The sequence below is a fragment of the Symphalangus syndactylus genome, chromosome 18, assembly GCF_028878055.3.
Source record: "Symphalangus syndactylus isolate Jambi chromosome 18, NHGRI_mSymSyn1-v2.1_pri, whole genome shotgun sequence".
Taxonomy (NCBI): domain Eukaryota; kingdom Metazoa; phylum Chordata; class Mammalia; order Primates; family Hylobatidae; genus Symphalangus; species Symphalangus syndactylus.
The window spans coordinates 48,462,647-48,482,646 of record NC_072440.2 but is presented as its reverse complement, the minus strand read 5'-3'; the positions used below and the strand labels follow the sequence as shown (position 1 = coordinate 48,482,646).

Sequence of the window (20,000 nt, the reverse complement as noted above, 5' to 3'; positions counted from 1 at the left end):
GTTTTCCTCATAGCATTGAAAGCTGAGCTCCAAGAAGAAAGGTTTAAGAGGCTTGGTCAGAAGGTACATGGCTTCTTATGAGCTTGTCCTATCATATTGCATTAGTAACTAGGAAAGTCATTAAAACCAGCCCACATTCCAAGGGAGGGGAATTAGGCTCTATCTTTAATATCCTGCAGAAGTTATCATGCCTAAATCTCTACCTATAAGTTAGGCTATTTATGATCTCTCCCTTATATACAGTGATGCATCCTTTATTGACAGGGATACATTCTGAGAAATGGACCATTAGGCAATTTTGTCACTGGGCAAATATCATAGAGTGTATTTACAGAAACCTAGATGGTATAGCCTACTACACTTCTAGGCTATAAGATATAGCCTGTTGTTTATAGACTGCAAACCTGTTCAGCATGTTACTCTACTGAATTTTGTAGGCAATTGTAACACGATGGTAAGTATTTGTGTATTGAAACATAGCTACACAAAGCAAAGCAAAGGTACAGTCAAAATATGGTATAAAAAGATTTCAAATGATACACCTGTATAGGGCAGCTCCATTATAATTTTATTGGACCACTGTCATGTATTTGGTCTATCATTGATCACAACATTGCTATGCTATATATGACTGTATCTTAATTGTGATTTCCTTATGTTTCTTTTAGACAAGTAAATCTTGTTTAATATACCAAAGAGGTATCGTTTTTCTGGTTCTTTTTCTGGTCAGTCTTTTCTTTCTATTGACATTTAGTGATAACATCATCTGCATATTTTCACATATATAAGACATTGAAATGGCCCCTGAAGAAACTGGGTCTCTTAATTCATTTCCTGCACTTTAATTGTAGATTACAGTTCTATTTCCTTAATGAGATTGTGAGCTCTTTATACCAGGGAGAATGCCTTGCTTCTCTTTATCTCCACCACCTATCAGAATACATGGCACATCCAAGTGAATGCTATTATTTGAATGTAATGAAACTAAAATGATGTTGTTAAGGAAGATAGGATAAAACCCACCAGCTGCACATACACAAAAAAAATACCACATGTACCTGGCATCTTCAGGGAGATGAGGAACACCTGTAAAGTTGTGCTCCACAAAGAAAGAAGAGTCATCTCCTTTAGCAGCCACTCCATTTTCCTCAGTATGTTGAAAATAGTATCACATTGGCCTGGCGCGGTGGCTCACGCCTGTAATCCCAGCACTTTGGGAGACCGAGGCAGGCGGATCACGAGGTCAGGAGATCAAGACCATCCTGGCTAACACGGTGAAACCCCATTTCTACTAAAAATACAAAAAATTAGCCGGGCGTGGTGGCAGGCGCCTGTAGTCCCAGCTACTCGGGAGGCTGAGGCAAAAGAATGGCGTGAACCTGGGAGGCAGAGCTTGCAGTGAGCCGAGATTGCGCCACTGCACTCCAGCCTGGGTGACAGAGCGAGACTGGTGTCAAAAAAAAAAAAAAAGAAAGAAAGAAGGAAAATAGTATCACATTATAGGCGGTGTATGATTTGAAAAGGCCAAGTATCCTGATAATCTGTTGGGTGAACAAAACCTATCAGCAACATTTTGATGAAGGAAATGATATGCTAGCACAAGAGAGAACTGACTTGATCCAGCAGTGACTGAATTTATTTTTCAAAGGAAGACTTTTCATCATGTGCATCTGAGCTTTAATCTTTTGCTTGTCACTTGATGGTCTGCTCAGAAAACTTCAAATTTATGAGTCAAAGTAACCATAAGCCTTCTTGGGACTGTCTCTCTATTTCCCTGAAATGATCATTTAGTTCAATAAAGATGTATTTAATGCCATTTGATGTGCCAGAAACCATGTTCATCATGCTGCTTGAAACAATGCCAATCTAATTATTCAGGCTTTTTCACTTAGTAATGTGCATTTACGTTTCTTAGATCTCTTTTCGTGGCTTGATTATCTCATTTCTTTTTAGCACTGAATAATACTCCATTGTCTGCTTGTACCAAGGTTTATTTATCCACTCAACTACTAAAAGACATCTTTGTTGCTTCCAAGTTTTTGAAAATTATAAATAGAGCTGCTATAAATATTTATATACAGAGTTTGGTGTAGACATAAGTTCTCAACTCATTTGGGTAGATAACCAAAGATCACAATTGCCGAATCATACGGTTAGTTCCATAAGAAACTGTCAAACTTTTCCACAGTGGCTATATCATTTTGCATTTCCATCAGCAGTGAATGAGAGTTCCTGTCCCATCCTCATTAGCATTTAATGTTGTCAAAGTTTGGAATTTTAATCATTCTAATAAGTGTGTAGTGGTATCTCACTGTCATGTTAATATGAAATTCCCTAATGACATATGATGTTGAACATCTTTTCATATGCTTACTTGCTATCTGTAGGTCTTCTTTGTTTAGATATCTGTCAAGATCTTTGGCCCATTTTAAAAATTAGATTGTTCACTTTCTTATTTTTGAGTTTTAAATGCTCTTTCTTTATTTTGGCTAACAGTCCTTTACCAGATGTGCCTTTTGCAAATATTTTCTTTTAGTCTGTGACTTTTCATACTTGCTTGTCTTTCCCAGGACAGGAATTTTTAATTTTAATGAAGTCCCACTTATCAATTCTTTCATTGATGAATAGTGTCTTTGGTGTTGTATCTAAACAGTCATTGTCATATTCAAGGTCACCTAGGTTTTCTCCCATGTTGTCTCCTAGAAATTTTACAGCTCTGAGTTTTATATTTTGGTTTATGAACTGTTTTGAGTTAATTTCTGTGAAGGGTGTCAGGTCGAGATTTATTGTTTTACATGTGGATGCCCAGTCATTTCATTACCATTTGTTGAAAATACTATCTATTAAAGCCAAAATCGACAAATGGGATCTCATTAAACTAAAGAGCTTCTGCACAGCAAAAGAAACTATCATCAGAGTGAACAGACAACCTACAGAAAGGGAGAAAATTTTTGCAACCTACTCATCTGACAAAGGGCTAATATCCAGAATCTACAATGAACTCAAACAAATTTACAAGAAAAAAACAAACAACCCCATCAAAAAGTGGGCAGAGGACATGAACAGACACTTCTCAAAAGAAGACATTTATGCAGCCAAAAAACACATGAAGAAATGCTCCTCATCACTGGCCATCAGAGAAATGCAAATCAAAACCACAGTGAGATACCATCTCACACCAGTTAGAATGGCCATCATTAAAAAATCAGGAAACAACAGGTGCTGGAGAGGATGTGGAGAAATAGGAACACTTTTACACTGCTGGTGGGACTGTAAACTAGTTCAACCATTGTGGAAGTCAGTGTGGCGATTCCTCAGGGATCTAGAACTAGAAATACCATTTGACCCAGCCATCCCATTACTGGGTATATACCCAAAGGACTATAAATCATGCTGCTATAAAGACACATGCACACGTATGTTTATTGCGGCACTATTCACAATAGCAAAGAGTTGGAACCAACCCAAATGTCCAACAACGATAGACTGGATTAAGAAAATGTGGCACATATACACCATGGAATACTATGCAGCCATAAAAAATGATGAGTTCGTGTCCTTTGTAGGGACATGGATGAAACTGGAAAACATCATTCTCAGTAAACTATCGCAAGGACAAAAAACCAAACACCGCATGTTCTCACTCATAGGTGGGAATTGAACAATGAGAACTCATGGACACAGGAAGGGGAACATCACGCTCCGGGGACTGTTGTGGGGTGGGGGGAGGGGGGAGGGACAGCATTAGGAGATACACCTAATGCTAAATGATGAGTTAATGGGTGCAGGAAATCAACATGGCACATGGATACATATGTAACAAACCTGCACATTGTGCACATGTACCCTAAAACCCTAAAGTATAATAAAAAATAAATAAATAAATAAATAAATAAATAAATAAATAAATAAAAAGAAAATACTATCTATTCCACTTTATTGCCTTTGTTCTTTTGTCAAAGATCAGTTGACTATATTTATGTGGGTCTATTTCCGGACTCTTTATTCTGTGCCATTGATCTATTTGTCTGTTCTTTTGCCAATACCACACTGTCTTGATAGCTGTAGTTTTTTATTCTTAGAGCTGTGTATTGTCAGCCCTCTGATTTTGTTATTCCTCGGACATTGTTATTCTTTTGTTACATTTCCTGTTTTCCATTTTATTGATTTGTGCTCTATTTTTCAAATTATTTCTTTTCTTCTGCTTATTTTGAGTTGGCTATTCTGGGGCAGTATTTCCACATAAATTTTAGAATCAGATTATTGATACCCACAAAATTGCTTTCTGAGATTTTGATTGAGATTACATTGTATCTATATATGAAGTTGGGAAGAACTGATATCTTAACAATACCGGGTCTTCCTATCTATGAATATGGAATATCTCTCCTTTCAGTTCTTTGATATCTTTAATGAACTTTTAGTTTTCCTTTTACAAACTTTATGCATATTTAATTAGGTTTATATCTAAGTATTTTATTTTGGAGATATTACTCTAAATGTTAATGTGTTTTTAATTTCAAATTCTACTTGTTCATTGCTGGTATATAAGAAAAAAATTGACTTTAACCTTGTATACTGCAATGTTGCCAAAATTGCTTATTAGTTCTAGGAGAGTTTTTTCTTGTTGACTCTTTTGAATTTTCTATATACAGTCATGTTACCTGCAAACAAAGACAGCTTGATTTCTTCCTTTTAAATCTATACTCTTTTAAAATCTTGTCTCACTGCATTAACTAGCACTTTCATTATGATGTTTAAAAGCAGTGGCGAGAGAGGATATCTTTGCCGTATTCCTGCTCTTGGAGGGAAAACTTCAAATTTTTCACCATTAGGTACAACGTTAGCTGTAGGATTTTTAGAAATGTTGTTTTTAGAAGTTGAGGCTATGCCCCTCTACTCCTAGTTTACTGAGAATTTTTAATCATAAATGGGTATTGGTGTTTGTTACGTGTTTATTCTGCATCTATTTATATCTTCATATGATTTTGTTTTCTATAGCCTGTTAATATGATAATTATATTAATTGATTTTTGAAATGTTCAAATAGACTTACATTCCTGCAATAAATCCCACTTGGTCATGTTGTATAATTCTTTTGTTTTTTTACATTGTTGGATTTGATTTGCTTATAATTTTTTGAGAATTTTTGCATCTATGTTCATGAGAGACATTGGTCTATAGTTTCATTTTCTTGTAATGTATTTGTTTGATTTTGATATAGGGGAGTGCTAGCTCATAGAATGAGATAGGAAGTATTTCCTTGCTTTTATCTTCTGAAAGAGATTTCAGAGAATTGGTATAATTTCTTCCTTAAATGTTTGGTAGTTTTCACCAGTGAACCCATCTTGGTGCTTGCATTTGGAAGATAGTTAATTATTGATTAAGTTTCTTTAACAAATATATTCAGGTCTATTTAGATTGTCTATTTATTCTTGTGTGAGTTTTGGCAAGTTGTGTCTTTCAAAAACTTGATCAATTTCACCTAGATTATCAAATTTGTGGGCATGGGCTTTGTTCATAATATGCCTTTATTATCCTTTTAATGTCCATAGGATCTGTATGTCTCCTCTTTCATTTCTGATATTAGTAATTTGTGTCTTCTTGCTTTTTTCCTTAGTTATCCTGGCTATAAACTTGTTAATTTTATCGATCTTTTCAAAGAACCAGCTTTTAGTCTTATTGATTTTCTGTATTAATTTCCTGTTTTCCATTTTATTGATTTGTGCTCTATTTTTCAAATTATTTCTTTTCTTCTGCTTATTTTGAATTTAATTTGCTCTTCTTTTTCTAGTTTTCCTAAGGTGAAAGTTTAGATTATTAATTTTAGAACTTTCTTTCATGCTATAAATTTATCTCTAAGCACTGCTTTTGCCACATTTCACAAATATTGATAATTCGTGTTTTCATTTATTTTTACTTTCTCTTGAGATTTCTTTTTTGACCCACATGTTACTTAGAAGTGTATTGTTTAATTTTCAAGAATTTTGGAATTTTCCAACTATCTTTCTATTAGTGAATTGTAATTTAACTTTACCGTGGTCTGAGAGCAGATATTGTAGGTTTTCTATTCTTTTACATTTGCTAAACATGTTTTATGACCCAGAAAATTGTCTGCCTTGGTAACTGTTCCCTATGAATTTGAGAGGAATGTGTATTCTACTGTTGTTTGATAATGTTGTCTATAGATGTCAATTATATCCAGTTGGTTGTTAGTACTTTTGAGTTCAACTATGTCCTTAATGATTCTTTTGCCTGCCACATAGGGTGTTTGTTTGTTTGTTTGTTTGTTTTGAGACAGAGTCTCGCTCTGTTGCCCAGGCTGGAGTGCAGTGGCACAATCTCAGCTCACTGCAACCTCTGCCTCCCAGGTTCAAGCGATTCTCCCGCTTCAGCCTCCCAAGTAGCTGGGACTACAGGCGTGTGCCACTACGCCCAGCTAATTTTTTGTATTTTTTTAGTAGAGTAGGGGTTTCACCGTGTTAGCCAGGATGGTCTCGATCTCCTGACCTCGTGATTTGCCCACCTCAGCCTCCCCCAGATAGAGGTCTTAAAGTCTCCATCTATAATAATGGATTAATCTATTTCTCCATGCAGTTCTCTCATTTTTTGTCTCACATATGTTGATGCTCTATGTTAGGCACCTACACGTTAAGGATTGTTTTGTCTTCTTGAAGTATTGACCCCTTTATCATTATATAATGCCCTTTTTATCCTTGATAAGTTTCCATGAAGTCAGCTGTCTGAAGTTAATAGTTAATATAGCTACAACCACTTTATTAATGTTAACATAATATCTCTCTCTCTCTCTATGCTTTTACTTTTAATCTATATGTATCTTTATATTTAATGTGGATTTCTTATAGACAACATACAGTTGGGTCTTGTTATTTTTTAATCTAATCTAACAATCTCTGTCATTTAATTGGCTTATTCAGGCCATTGATATTTACAGAGATTATCGATATAGTTGGACTAATATCTACTATATTTGTTACTGTTTTCTATTTGTTGCCCTTGTTCTTTTCTCTTATTTTTGTCATTTACACTTTTTCTAACTTTTGCTTTTTTTTTTTTCCCAGAGAGGGCCTCACTCGGTGACCTCGGCTGGAGTACAGTGGCATGATCACAGCTCACTGCAGGCTTTAACTCCTGGGCTCAATTGATCCTTCCACTTCAGCTTCCCAGGTAGCTGGGACTACAGGTGTACACCACCATACCTGGCTGATTTTTTAAATTTTGTGTAAAGACAAGTTCTCAGTTGGTTTCCCAGGCTCCTTTGTTATTTTAATTGAGCATTTTATATGATTTTATTTTCTCTTCTGTCTTAGTATATAAATTGTCCCCTTTTTAAAAACTTTTTTTAGTGATTTCCCTATCACATTTACAACTAATCCACGTCCAGCTTCAAATAACACTATACTACTTCATGGGTTGTTCAAGTAGCCTACAATAATAAAATATTCTTCATTTATCAGTCTTATCTCTTGTATTATTGCTGGTATTTATTTCACTTAATATATATGTTATATATTACATACACGTTTGCATGAATAATCAAATACAGTATTATATTTGAAGCTGTTTTCTGTTAGATTAGTTAAGAAAAGGAAGATAAAAGTTTTCATTTACCTTCACTTATTCATTCTTTGATGATCTTCCTTTCTTCACATAGATACAAATTTCTGACATACCATTTTCCTTCTCTTTGAATAAGTCTGTTTAATATTTCTTCCAAGGCAGGTCTACAGGAAAAAAAATTCCCTCAATCTTTGTCTGACATAATCCTTATTTCTCCTTCACTTTTAAAGAGTAATTTTTCAGAGTACCTAACTTTAGGTTGGTAGTCTTCTCTCTCACCACGTTAAATGTTTCACTCCACTCTCTTCTTACTTGCATGGCTTATGCATAGTCAGATATAATACTTATCTTTGCTCCTCTGTAGTTAAGGTATTTTTCTGCCTGGCTTCTTTCAAGGTTTTTTTTTTTTTAATTTATCTTTGATTTTCTAAAGCTTGGATATAGTAAGTCTAGGTGGTTGAGGTTTTTTGATCTTTGAGTTTTATTTTGTTTTTTTGTTTGTTTGTTTGTTTGTTTGTCTGTTTGATTTATCATGCTTTGTGTTCTCTGAGCTTCCTGCATCTGTGTTTGGTGCCTGACATTAAATTGAGGAAAGTCTCAGTCATTATCGCCTCAAATATTGTTTCCTTTCCTTTCTCGTTTTCTCTCATTACATCATTTGTAGTTGTTCCGCAGTTCTTGTTTCCATTCATATTCTCTTCAGTTCTTATTCTGTTCCTGTTTTTCACTTTGCCTTTCAGTTTTGGAGGTTTCTGTTGTCCTATCCTTTAGCTCAGAGAGTCAGCCATGTCCAATATGCTAATGAGCCCGTCAAAGGCATTCTTCATCTTGTTACATTTTTATTCTATCTCTAGCATTTCTTCTCTTTTTGTAATTTCAACTTTTATTTTAGATACAAGGAGTATATCTATAGGTGATCCTTTCTTAGAATTTCCATCTCTCTGCTGACATTATCTATATGTTCTTGCATGTTGTCTACTTTTTCCATTAAAGTCCTTAGCATATTTAATCATAGTTTTTTTTTAAAAAATTCCTGGTCCAATAATTCCAACACGACTGCCATATCTGACTCAGATTCTGATGCTTTTTCAGTTTCTTCTGTGTGTTTATAATGCATTATAATCTTTTGTCAAGGGTGGACACGAAATACTGGGTAAAAGGAACTGCAGTAAATTGCCTTTAGTAATTTAGTGGTAAGATGTCAGGGAAGGAGACGCATTCTATAGTCCTAAGATTAGATCTCAGTTTTTTTTTGTGGAGCCTGTACCCATTCTCAGTCTTCATCTCGCTTCAGGTGGGACAGAATGCCTAGAGGGGGCTGGCTGGAAGTTGGATTTCCCTGCCCTATGTTAGGCTCTGATAAAATAGTTTCTCCCGAGGACAGGACTTGTTAAGAACAGGATGCTGTGATGTATTTCAAAATGGTTTCTTTTCTACTCCCCATGCCAGAAGCACAAGGAAATTTTTCTCTGATCTTCACTGTGAGGACCTGATAGAGCTCCTGGAAATAAAACTCACAAAGTCTCTCTCTCTCCCTCTCTTTCTCTCTCTTTCACACACACACACACACACACACACACACAGCCCTGAGTTCCCCTAGTGTTTTTGTCTCTTAGATTTGTCTACACTGAGCCTCCAGGGTAATTTTTCAATTATATTTCAGGTTTTCCTACCCCGGCTTTGGTTCCTGTGGAGGATTCTACTCATGGCCTTCCGCCCTGGAAAGTTGTGATTCTCTGCAGCCACCTTTCTGTTTCTTCCATTTTAGGGGTAGCAGTTCACCCTGTGGGCTCACTCCCCTGAGAGATCTAAGAATAGTTGTTAATTTTTCAGTTTGTTCAGCTTTCTGCTTCTTGTTAGGATGAGGTTGTGACTCCTAAGCTTCTCACATCCTGAACTACAAGCCAGAAGTCCTGATTCACTACATCTATAATGACAAATACCTGAGTTCCAACAAAAGAACCATGCACTTAGATACTTTGACAGCAATAGCTATTGAAATAGAAGTTTTAAGTAAATTCTGGTCTTTGAATACCATTGGTTTAATAAATGTTTGAAGGATATATTGGGAAGAATTTGGGCAACGTTTTCACCTGGAGAATACATGACTATCTTACAAAGGCAGACATTCAATTACAAGAGACAGAAGAAAAAAAGCAAGCTGTGACTATTGTACTGACGGATGCCAGCACCATCATTTCTTTTATTTCATAAAGCTAATGTTTGAATCTTTCCCCATGGTTTTCTTCTCTATGAAAAAAGTACTATTGATGCCTTACCTCTAACATGAAGAATATGCACTTGGGTGCTCGTACTTCTAACCACCGGGAATGGAATGTGTTATCTTTTAGGGCAAAGCTGTCTTATTGTTTTAGTCATTGTGGCTGGTATTGAATCCTTGGGAGCAGGCAGCATGTGGCACAGCTTGACCTTTCAGATCAGGCAGATTAAGAACATTATATTTTCCACCCAGTCAATGCAGGGCCTATGGTTAATGATTACTTAGAGCCTAAATCCCACAGCTGATTTTCTGTCATTTGGAAATGATCAGAGCCCATGTCCAGCAAAATCTGGCAGTGACATTTTTGGCAAGCTCTTTCAACAGCAGATGCTTTCAGGAAAGACAGAGAGCAAGTGGGGATGAGGGGAGGAAAATCTTATATTTCATGTAAAATTTATTTTGCTTCTAGTTCAACCATGCACCTTCATTCTTTCAAAGTGATGTGTTGATACTGGTGACTTTTAGCATGATAATATATTACATGTCACTATTAGGATAAAATGGCATTGTCTGCTTGCTTTTTCTAATTTCATAATTGCGAATTCTCTTTCTATTGAAAAATAGCATTCATTGTCAGAAGCGCACTAAAATAACTTCAACACTTCAAGCAACAACTTTTTCATTAACATTCATCAGAATAAGTTTCATAGGTCACTAAAAAGAGAAACCTGAAAGGCCTATCTTTATTAAAATAGAGAAGAGGAAATGGAGAAGTAGAATCAAGGTGAAGAGTCATATAAACAAAATAATGTGAATTTCCTTCCAATAGCAGTGTCTGGTAAATATTCCTTCCCTCTGTTCATTGTTTCTGTTGTTATTCTGTTTTTGTTTTTGTTTTTCCCTCTCTCTCCTTATCCTTCTTTAAATTCAAACTGTAAATTCTGGTATAGAGTAGACACCACTCTATGCCTACTAGACAAAGGGCCTGGGCTGAGTTGGGTTTGACTAATGTCTCTAGCCTGCGAGAGTTTCCTTATGGCTCTCATTAGGCACTACCCCTTGTGCCGCAAAAACCCAAAAACTAGGCCTTGGTGACCTATGTTTCCCTATATGTAGAATGTGATCCAAAAATGCAATGCATACAAGTAGATCTCTGATCAAAACTGCAAAAGAGCCAGAGTTAACTTTTGATCCTGCTAATTTTTATTTTTCTGAACTTTTGCCTTTTTATCTTTCATTCAATCACACAGGGCCCTGATAGTGGCCTATTTATAGCTACGCAAATCTACTAATTTCACCTAATGACACTCTTAAACAAGTACTCTGTTCTCCAGAACTAAATATCTGCTGCTCGTCCAACTCACCCACAGTCTAAATTCTGATTATTCTGAGCTCTGTTATTGTCAACAATATGTTTATTGTGTTCTATGATTATATTCCTATACATCAGATTATGAATGACTGATAGATAACACTTTCTAAAGTATCCATATGTAAGAGAAGTACCTATTGATCCTTTTGTAGTTCATAAACAGGATGATAGGGTTTTCACATTTATTATGAGATGTGCTTCCCTCCAACCTTGTTATGAGGTTGAAGCATTATCCATCTGATGTGAATGTAGGAAAAAAAGAAGTATCTATTGGCATAAATTATTATTGAATGATAAAATTGCTATACTGGAAGATAAAGAAATAGTACACATATCAAACACTTGATCATTCTTCTCTCTCACCTGCTATCTGTGATATAAGCAGCTGTATTAAAGTTGCCTAAAAATGTGAAAATAGACAGTAGAAGGCAACAGAGACTTCCATAATTGACAGCAGCTTCCATCAGGTCCAAGGGAGCTGCTTCACTTGTCATCTCCCAGTAAGTGGAAAGAGAAGGAAAATATATAGATGATTTGACTCTCATCCCATTGACCAGACATAGTGACATGGCCACACAAATTAAAAAGGAGGCTGGGAAATATACTTTCTAGCTAAGAAAACATATTGCTAAATGAAACTGCCACACTTTAAAAGAATATGACCATTACATTATCGAAGAATAGAAGAGTGGTTAGTGGTAGACAAAAGCACTGGCACACTAATTGGTAAAATGAATAGAGAATTTGGTCCAGAAGACAGTCCATAAGGTGGATTTGATGTTGCTTAAACGATATCACCTGTAAAGCTTTGATTCATATATTGACTGCAACCTTACATGGTTCTTTCTTCAGGTAAGGCCAACAAAAGCTTCACTTGGGTACCACCTCATGTACCACAAAAAGCAAGGATAGAAAATGTGTCCTCATCAATTTTGTGGATGACACAAAGGTGAGCAGGGAAGTGACTTCACAAGATAAGAGAAGCGAAATTATATATATATATATATATATATATATATATATATATATATATAGAAGTGAAAATATATATATGTATTTTCAGAAGTGAAAATCTGGGCAAACTAAAATCGTGAGCTGAAATTATAAAGATGGAAATTTAAAACTATTAAATGGAAAGTGACTTTAAGCTCAAAAGTACTCTACAAGTATAAAATGACTTAGCAGTTCACATACTAAGGATATAGATTCCTTTAAGAATGAATCCAATAAGCATTAGCACTGAGGCATAGCTCTCCCAAGAGCTAAATCCATTTAAATAAGGTAAGTCATCCTTCCACTAAATGCTGCGTCAGAATGAACACATAGGTGTGGTTGTCATTGGGATAAATGTCACATTTGAAGGGGTCTGCAACAATATGGAGTACATAAACATAAGGGCAGTTATTTCATATGTGGAGTGATTGAAAGAACTATAAATATTTTCCTTGAGGTAGACAAGGCTTATAAGGGACAATGAATGATAACAATCTTCACATATTTGAAGAATTGTCAACAGAGTGTAAAGCCCTCTAGGGCCAAACTGGGACAACTGGATTATACAGAGATAGATTTTAAACTTAGTACACAGACGCCATTTCCAATAATTAGACTATTTTTAAAATGGTTTGTCTTTGAAAGGAGGCAAGTTTATAATCTGTATTCTTTCACGATCTCTAAGGTTTCCTCCATCTCAGAGATTCTATGCAATCATTATGCATTTTTGAACAAAGTGTTTCCCTCAGCTTCACATATGCATAAACTCACAGGCACGTATACAAACATGCATAAAAATAATCCATTAGAAATGAGATAAATAGCACCGATATGGTTGCCTAGTGGGGTGTACTGCCCAACTACTCCCAGCACCAATCTGTCACCTTTGCCATGACTTTCTCTTCTCTAAGGGTTTGGTTAAACATAACTATGGCTGTTGAAATGTATGTGTCTAGCACAACATAGAATACACGAGGGCCCTAGATAAAGGGGACTTTTCCATTTATGGGGCTTTAGGATTTTTTTTAACCATTTATGATGCTTAAACAGCTGACACATTTACGTAGTATCACGGAGTAGGTGGTATGCGGCTTTGAAAACTAAGCTACCCACTGCAAGTCATTAGGAAGCCAGAATGCATTGTTTTCACTTCAATTTCAACATTATAGGTATGATCACATGGTGCTTATTGTATCGTTGGGGTGTAATGATATAAGCACATCCTTGAAATCAGATGACTTGAGTTCAAGTCATTGTCGTGGGACGATTTTAGTCCTGTGAATTTTGGTAAATCACTTAGACTCTTTTATCCTTGATTTCTTCATTTTTAAATGAGAGTAATGACTGCCTTATAGTATTATCATAGATGTCAAATGATATAACCATGCAAAACATTTTATAAGTTATATACAAGTAAAATATTATTAATATTATTCCTGGAATGGTTTCAAAGACTTTTTCTCTTATTCTAAAATTTCATATTTATCTCTGTGGATTATCTGTATCCTCTTTTCAATTTCAGTCTGGCTTTTCTCTGCCACCTGTCATACATCTGGGCCAGTTTCTGGATTTCCACATTTGCTCCTCCATCCATTTTCATCAATTACTACTTTCTCAAATTAAAATTTCTTAAAAAAGATGAAAGAAAAGTGGCTGTGAAATCGCATATAAGCATAAGTCCAAATAAAATTACTCTTTAAATTAATAGAAAGCATTGGACAAACCGAAATAGCAGAAAGTTAGCTAGAGCTCAGAAATTCAGAAGGGTTTGGAGGATTCAGAAGATTATAACCTGCTTAATATTTAGAAGAGCTGGCAATCCGCCAGTCAGGAAGAAATTATTCACTGCAATGCCCCGCATATCTTTACTGTTGTCACCTGTTCATCTAACATAGCTCCGGAAACTAGAGAGTGATTATCTGATGTGTTGGACACATCAGAAGTTCGAGACCAGCCTGGCCAACATGGTGAAACCCCATCTCTACTAAAAATACAAAAAAAAAATTAGCTTGCCTGGTGGCACATGCCTGCGATACCATCTACTGGGGAGGCTGAGGCAGGAGAATCGCTTGAACCTGGGAGATGGAGGTCACACTGAGCCAAGATCGTGCTACTGCACTCCAGCTTGGGTGACAGATTCAGACTTCATCTCAACAACAACAACAACAACAATAACTGCAGATTTTTCTGATATTAGCCTCAAAAATCATAGCTGACACATTAACAAAATTTACCTTGCTTGAACTAGAAGGGAAATGCTGGGGTGGTATTACATCTGTCACTTGTATGGACAGCACTTTATAATATTTCTCATAACAGAAATTCAGAAGCATCTTAAGCCCCTCTCTATTGACTCCTCTGGTCCAAGTTAATTATTTCAACCTCTATGTTCCTAAGTATCTTGTCCATGTACTAATTATAGCACTTATCACACTGAATTTAATAAAAAGTAAGCAAGCATGTAGTTTGCACATTATAGATGGTTTTTCATACTGAGCGTAAGGGAATTCCATTTCACTGAATGTGATCTACATTTAAATTCACCTTTATTCATTTCTTCCTTATTCAATGAATTGTGCCAAATACTGTTTGGGCTCACAGGAGATATTTGAGGAGTAAACATCAAAACACATCTTTGCAATTCAAAGGGATACATACTATTTTAATAAATCAATTTTAAATTATGTGAGAATCAAAAGGATCACAGAGAGGCAGTAGTAGCATGTGAGATGAATCTGAAGGAAAGTCAGGATTTTGCATGTAGCGTGGAGGCATTATAGACACACTGGACTACAAATACACCATTTCCGATTTACCCACTAGGCTTTGCATTTCTCAGAGCCAAAAATAATGTCTTGTGCATTGTGTTCATTTGCTAGGGCTACTGTAGCAAGGTACTACAAACTGAATGGCTTAAAACAATAGACACTTATTGTCTCACAGTTCTTGAGGCGAGCAGTCCAAACTGAAGGTTTTGGCCAGGCCATGTATTCTGTGAAGACTCTAGAGGAGGATCTTCACTGCTTCTCCCAGCTTCTGGCAGCCAAGGCTCACTGCAGCATAACTCCAGTTTCTGTTTCCATCATCCCATGGCTATCCTCCCTGTGGATGAGGTGATGTCTCTACATTGTCTTCTCTCTATGAGCATCTCTGTGCCTTCACGTGGCATTCTCCTCTCTCTGTGCATCTGTGTCCACATTTCCCTTTGCTTATAAGGACACCATTCCTATTGGATAAGGGCTCACCCTAATGATTTCATCTTAACTTGACTACATCTGTAAAAACTCTATTTCCAAATAAGGTCACATTCACAGATACTCACAATTAAGCCTCCAACATACCTTTTTGGGGATACAGTTTAACCCAAACATTCATAATTATAACCCCAATATTTATCAGAGAATATACAAAATTCTAAGCATTCAATATATGTTAGCTAAATTTTAAAACGTTCATTTTTACATCCTACTATAACCCTCACACTATCGTTTAAAACTGTATAAATTGTTCTTGATTCAGGAAGATTGAGAAACAAATGATTACCATCATCTGAGAAATATTCAACCTACTTGAAAGTTGTTGTCATCCTTAGCCAGGTCTTTCTCCAATTAAATTATTCAAATACTTTTATCTTCTGCATAAGTCCTATTTTATAGTTCTTCAATCATCTTTGTTACCACCCACTGTATCCTAAGATGGAACTTGCAATTTATCCTTTCAGAAATAAATTTTGGGTTGCTTCAGACCTCTAAAATATTTATATGCACAATATCATTTTTCCTAAACTCCTGTTTCCTTTGTAATTTATTTTCTCCACTTAGTTCTCATGGAGACAGTGAAGGCTTCATAATAACTTTGGATTTGAATTTAATAATTTTTTCATGTGGAATTGTCAAAAATATGGCCTGAAAGTTTTTCTATGAACTTGCCGACTTTTTGTCCTTTTGACTTTAAAATGAGAAAAGTCACATTGAAAACTGCAGAAGTTAAACTGGCATGTTTCACCTAGTACCCCCAAGGTAACTTCAGCTGTGTTTTAGTAAATGCCGTGAGTCACAGTGCTCTCTCTCGGTTCAGAGCCTCTTTGGTACCTACGGGTCTTATTTCACATCAGAAGCAGCTGGATTTCACACCTACATTTGTCACCCTTCTAGATCCTTCCTTTTGAGCTTATTAACACCATCCAGCAGCTACCTTGAAGATATGCTGCCAGGAAAAATAAATGTTTTCTGCAAGGAGCAAAAAGGTTTTCTATTCCCATATGTCAGCACTTCAGTTCAGGCCCATTGCCAATAACTAACAGCATTTAAACAATAGTTCATTCAGGTGAGAGTTACGAAAATGGTCCTCTTCTGAGATGATTCACCAGATATTGTTATTCAAAAATGAGAAGAAAATTGGTTGATTTTTGCATCTAAAAACTACTGAAGCACATTGAAAATGAAGCTACAGATCAGGTTCCCAGTCCATGCTTCACACTGAACTTGCTATTTGACAATGAATTTTCACATGACTTTTCAACATCTCTCTTTTCTCACATGTAAAATTAAGAGAATACCATCTTTTTACCCGCTCATTGAGAGGTTGAACAGATATTATGTGGGAAATCACTCTAAAATTAGAAGGCACTGAGCATATTTTGGGCATATTTCAGATGTTATTCATATTCTAACTTGGAAGTTTAAAAAATTAAAATCTGTAAATCAAGAAAGATGACTAAAGAGAATTATTGGTGATTAATGATTAGGCACCTGATTTCTTATTCCATTGATGCATTTTGGGAAATTAGCTATTTATGTTCTACTCGAGTGTTGACTTTCAACTTAGAATATAATATGAAAACTTCATTTTTTTCAGATAAACCTCAATTTTCTGATAAATCTTAGAGTACACTGCAGGAGGGAGACAACTATTTGCACGCAAGCGGAGTTCAGGATCACAGAAAGTCACATACCCAATTTCCTGTGCAGACAGATTAATCAACTGAGTAAGATATTCACTCCTGGGTTGAATCTTAAATCTGTTGCCATCTAGAAATAAAAATGTAACCTTTCACATAGAATCCAAACACATGTGAACCATAATAGGAAAAGTAGAATTATGATCATAAACAAGCTATGATCATAATAAAGGAAAGAAGAGATGGCTGTAACTCTGAGTCTTTGCTGAGTACCAAATCAGCAACAAAAATGATGAAGGTCCTCTGATTTCAGTAAAAATTTTGAGATAGTTTTGACAGACAAGCATAGATAAAGGATTCAACAAAGTAGGAATAGTGAGATGGTGCATAATTTTTATTTTATTATTATTTCAGCTTCTATTTCCTAATTTTGCTATAATGAAGTTATTTACCTATAAAATGTAAATATAAAATTTATATTTATATTTACCTATAAAATTTAAATATAATCACCACCCAATCTTTAAGGCCAAACTTTAATGCTATCTTCAACATGAAGCCTTTACCAAGCCCTCAGTCAACAGGACTAGCATTCTCATTGAATCATAAATGTGTTATACATGTCTTATTTCTCTTACAAACTCGGAAATTGCTTCCACAAATCAATCCAATAAATATCCAAAGTCTGTATTGTGTTTATATGTGTATACCCCAGTGTGTCCACTACAGTGCCTTGTCACAAATATTTATTGAAATTTTTGGATTGAGAAATCATAATGACAAAACAATAAATCATTGATACTGACTACAACCATCTGGTATTATTTGAGTGCAGAATGAGAAATCTAATGTGAAGGGTTTTTTTTAAGCATTTGAAAATACATACTGAAAGAGATGTTAAAATGACTGAACAGCCAGTGGAGTTTTTGAATAGAGGACTGATGTTCTATATGCATGAATTCAGTTTCAGATAAATACACTTAATTGTCTGATGGAAAATGTCACCATAAAATATTACAACTCAGAAGTTCAAACTACTGAGAGATCAATGTGATGAGTACCCTTGAAAAGGTTAAGGCTCTCAAAAAGCTATTTGAAATTGTCATTAGTAATAGTATTCTGGAGGGAAAAATGTAATTGTGTGATATTTTGAGGTGGTAAGTTGTCTTATCAGGGGTCTGTTAGGGCAAAGGCAGAGTTCATAAGAAAAATGCACTTCTGATTTATGTCCCTAAACTTTGCAGGATTTGTTCTGGCATTTAAATAAATACTAAACTACATGGCTATGGACAGGAGCCCTTTGTTCTTCAGTGATAACCTTGCTGCTTCTTCTACTTCTCCACGGGATATAAAGAAGGTCATTTTCTAGAATAAAACTCATTCCCCTGTTCATGCTTCATCACACAGATTGCTGACAATTGGGGGTCTTTGCTCTCCAGCATGGGACACAGACCCCTGTTTTTGACAATGTGAATTGGTTCTGGTCAGTAGAAGATACAAAACACTTAGATCATGTTGTTGGGCTCAGTTAGCTAGCTTTGCTTTTTGGATATGTGACGTATAGGGGAATGCACTTCCCAGATCCTCAATAAAGTACTTGTCCCAGCTATTGAGAGTGCTGTCAGCACAGCCTGCATGCGTTTGCCTTTCAGAAGTTGCTTAAGCTTCAGAGAACCACCTTGGTCAAGTTCACACCCTTCAGAGGAGGGGTCCATATTAACTGACAGATTGAAGCAAGATTATAAAGGCCAGGCCATTTCAGCCTCATTTAAGAAAATTGTGATGACTCATTTTAGCTCTAGAGTTCCCTTTGGGGTTAGCGGAAGTTGTTGTTGGGCCTGTTTTGCACCTTGACTTCTCCCTTCGTCCAATGCTGTTTCTTTAGCGTGCCTTCTACAAGTATTGATTACAGGAAACTCCATAATATACATCCTGCACATTAAACTTCACGCTAAAATTGGCTTTGGAGGACCTATGTGAAATAGGGTGAAACAGACAAACTTGTAGAGTGACTTTTCTTAAGTGCACAGCAAGGATTCAGAGGACATAATAATCCTAGAATGCTAGACAGAATTCTGGGCAGTATAGTTTATAGGAATGTCCTCAGCAAGACAGAGCATGGCATGGGTGAAGCTAGGAAAGGTAAGATTTTCAAAATGAGAGTGGTACAAAAGGAAGCAGGAGAAACAGGTGACTGAAGTTACAAAGACCACAGATGAATGTAGCTGATCCCTGGCAGTAGGAGGGTGTGACTACCACTAAGAACATTGAATGTTAGCAAAAGAAAGGTGAATTTCATTTGGTAATCAAATTAGTGAAGTTTTAAAAAAAAAACATGAGAATTGTGTTTTAGGAAACTGAATGAGTCAGTGTGTAAAGTGAATTTGAGAGGGAGGAAAGATGGAGAAGCTGAAGATGACATTAGAAAATTGTTAGAACAATCCTGCCATGATGAAAGCTAGAATGTAAATTTTAAAATTACATGTATATGCGTGTATGTGTGTATAGAGACAGAAACAGAGAAAATTTGAAAGAGGAAATGGCAGGAAGAATTTTATTATAAGAGGTGCTATATGGGAATTAAATTTAGCAGCAATCCTTCTAAAATCTTCTCTAAATGCCAATGACCATATAATGAATACCATTTATTGAACACCAAAATAAACTCAGAATTTTACCAGGAACCTTTAGCTATATTTCATTATTTTAATACCCACTTTGACATAGCTATATCTCTTTATGATTTGTAAATAAAAGGACTAAATTTAGAAATGTCCAACTTTATGCAGTTAATAAATGTCAGAATTGGAACTTGAACACAGGCCTATTTGAATTAATTTTCAGTACTCTTAACCACTGCATTATCACAGATCTAAAATATAAATATTTTTATTTTAAAAAGCTTCCTTTTATTAGTAAGTAATGTGAGGTAA

The 20,000-nt window shown here is 35.7% G+C and overlaps 1 non-coding gene across 1 annotated transcript; it reads left to right on the top strand.

Moving 5' to 3' along the window:
* Positions 1 to 11,314: 11,314 nt before the first annotated feature.
* Positions 11,315 to 11,417, top strand: LOC129468742 (small nucleolar RNA U13). Its single transcript, XR_008652818.1, has one exon. It is a non-coding gene; the product is annotated as a small nucleolar RNA U13 (small nucleolar RNA).
* Positions 11,418 to 20,000: the final 8,583 nt, after the last annotated feature.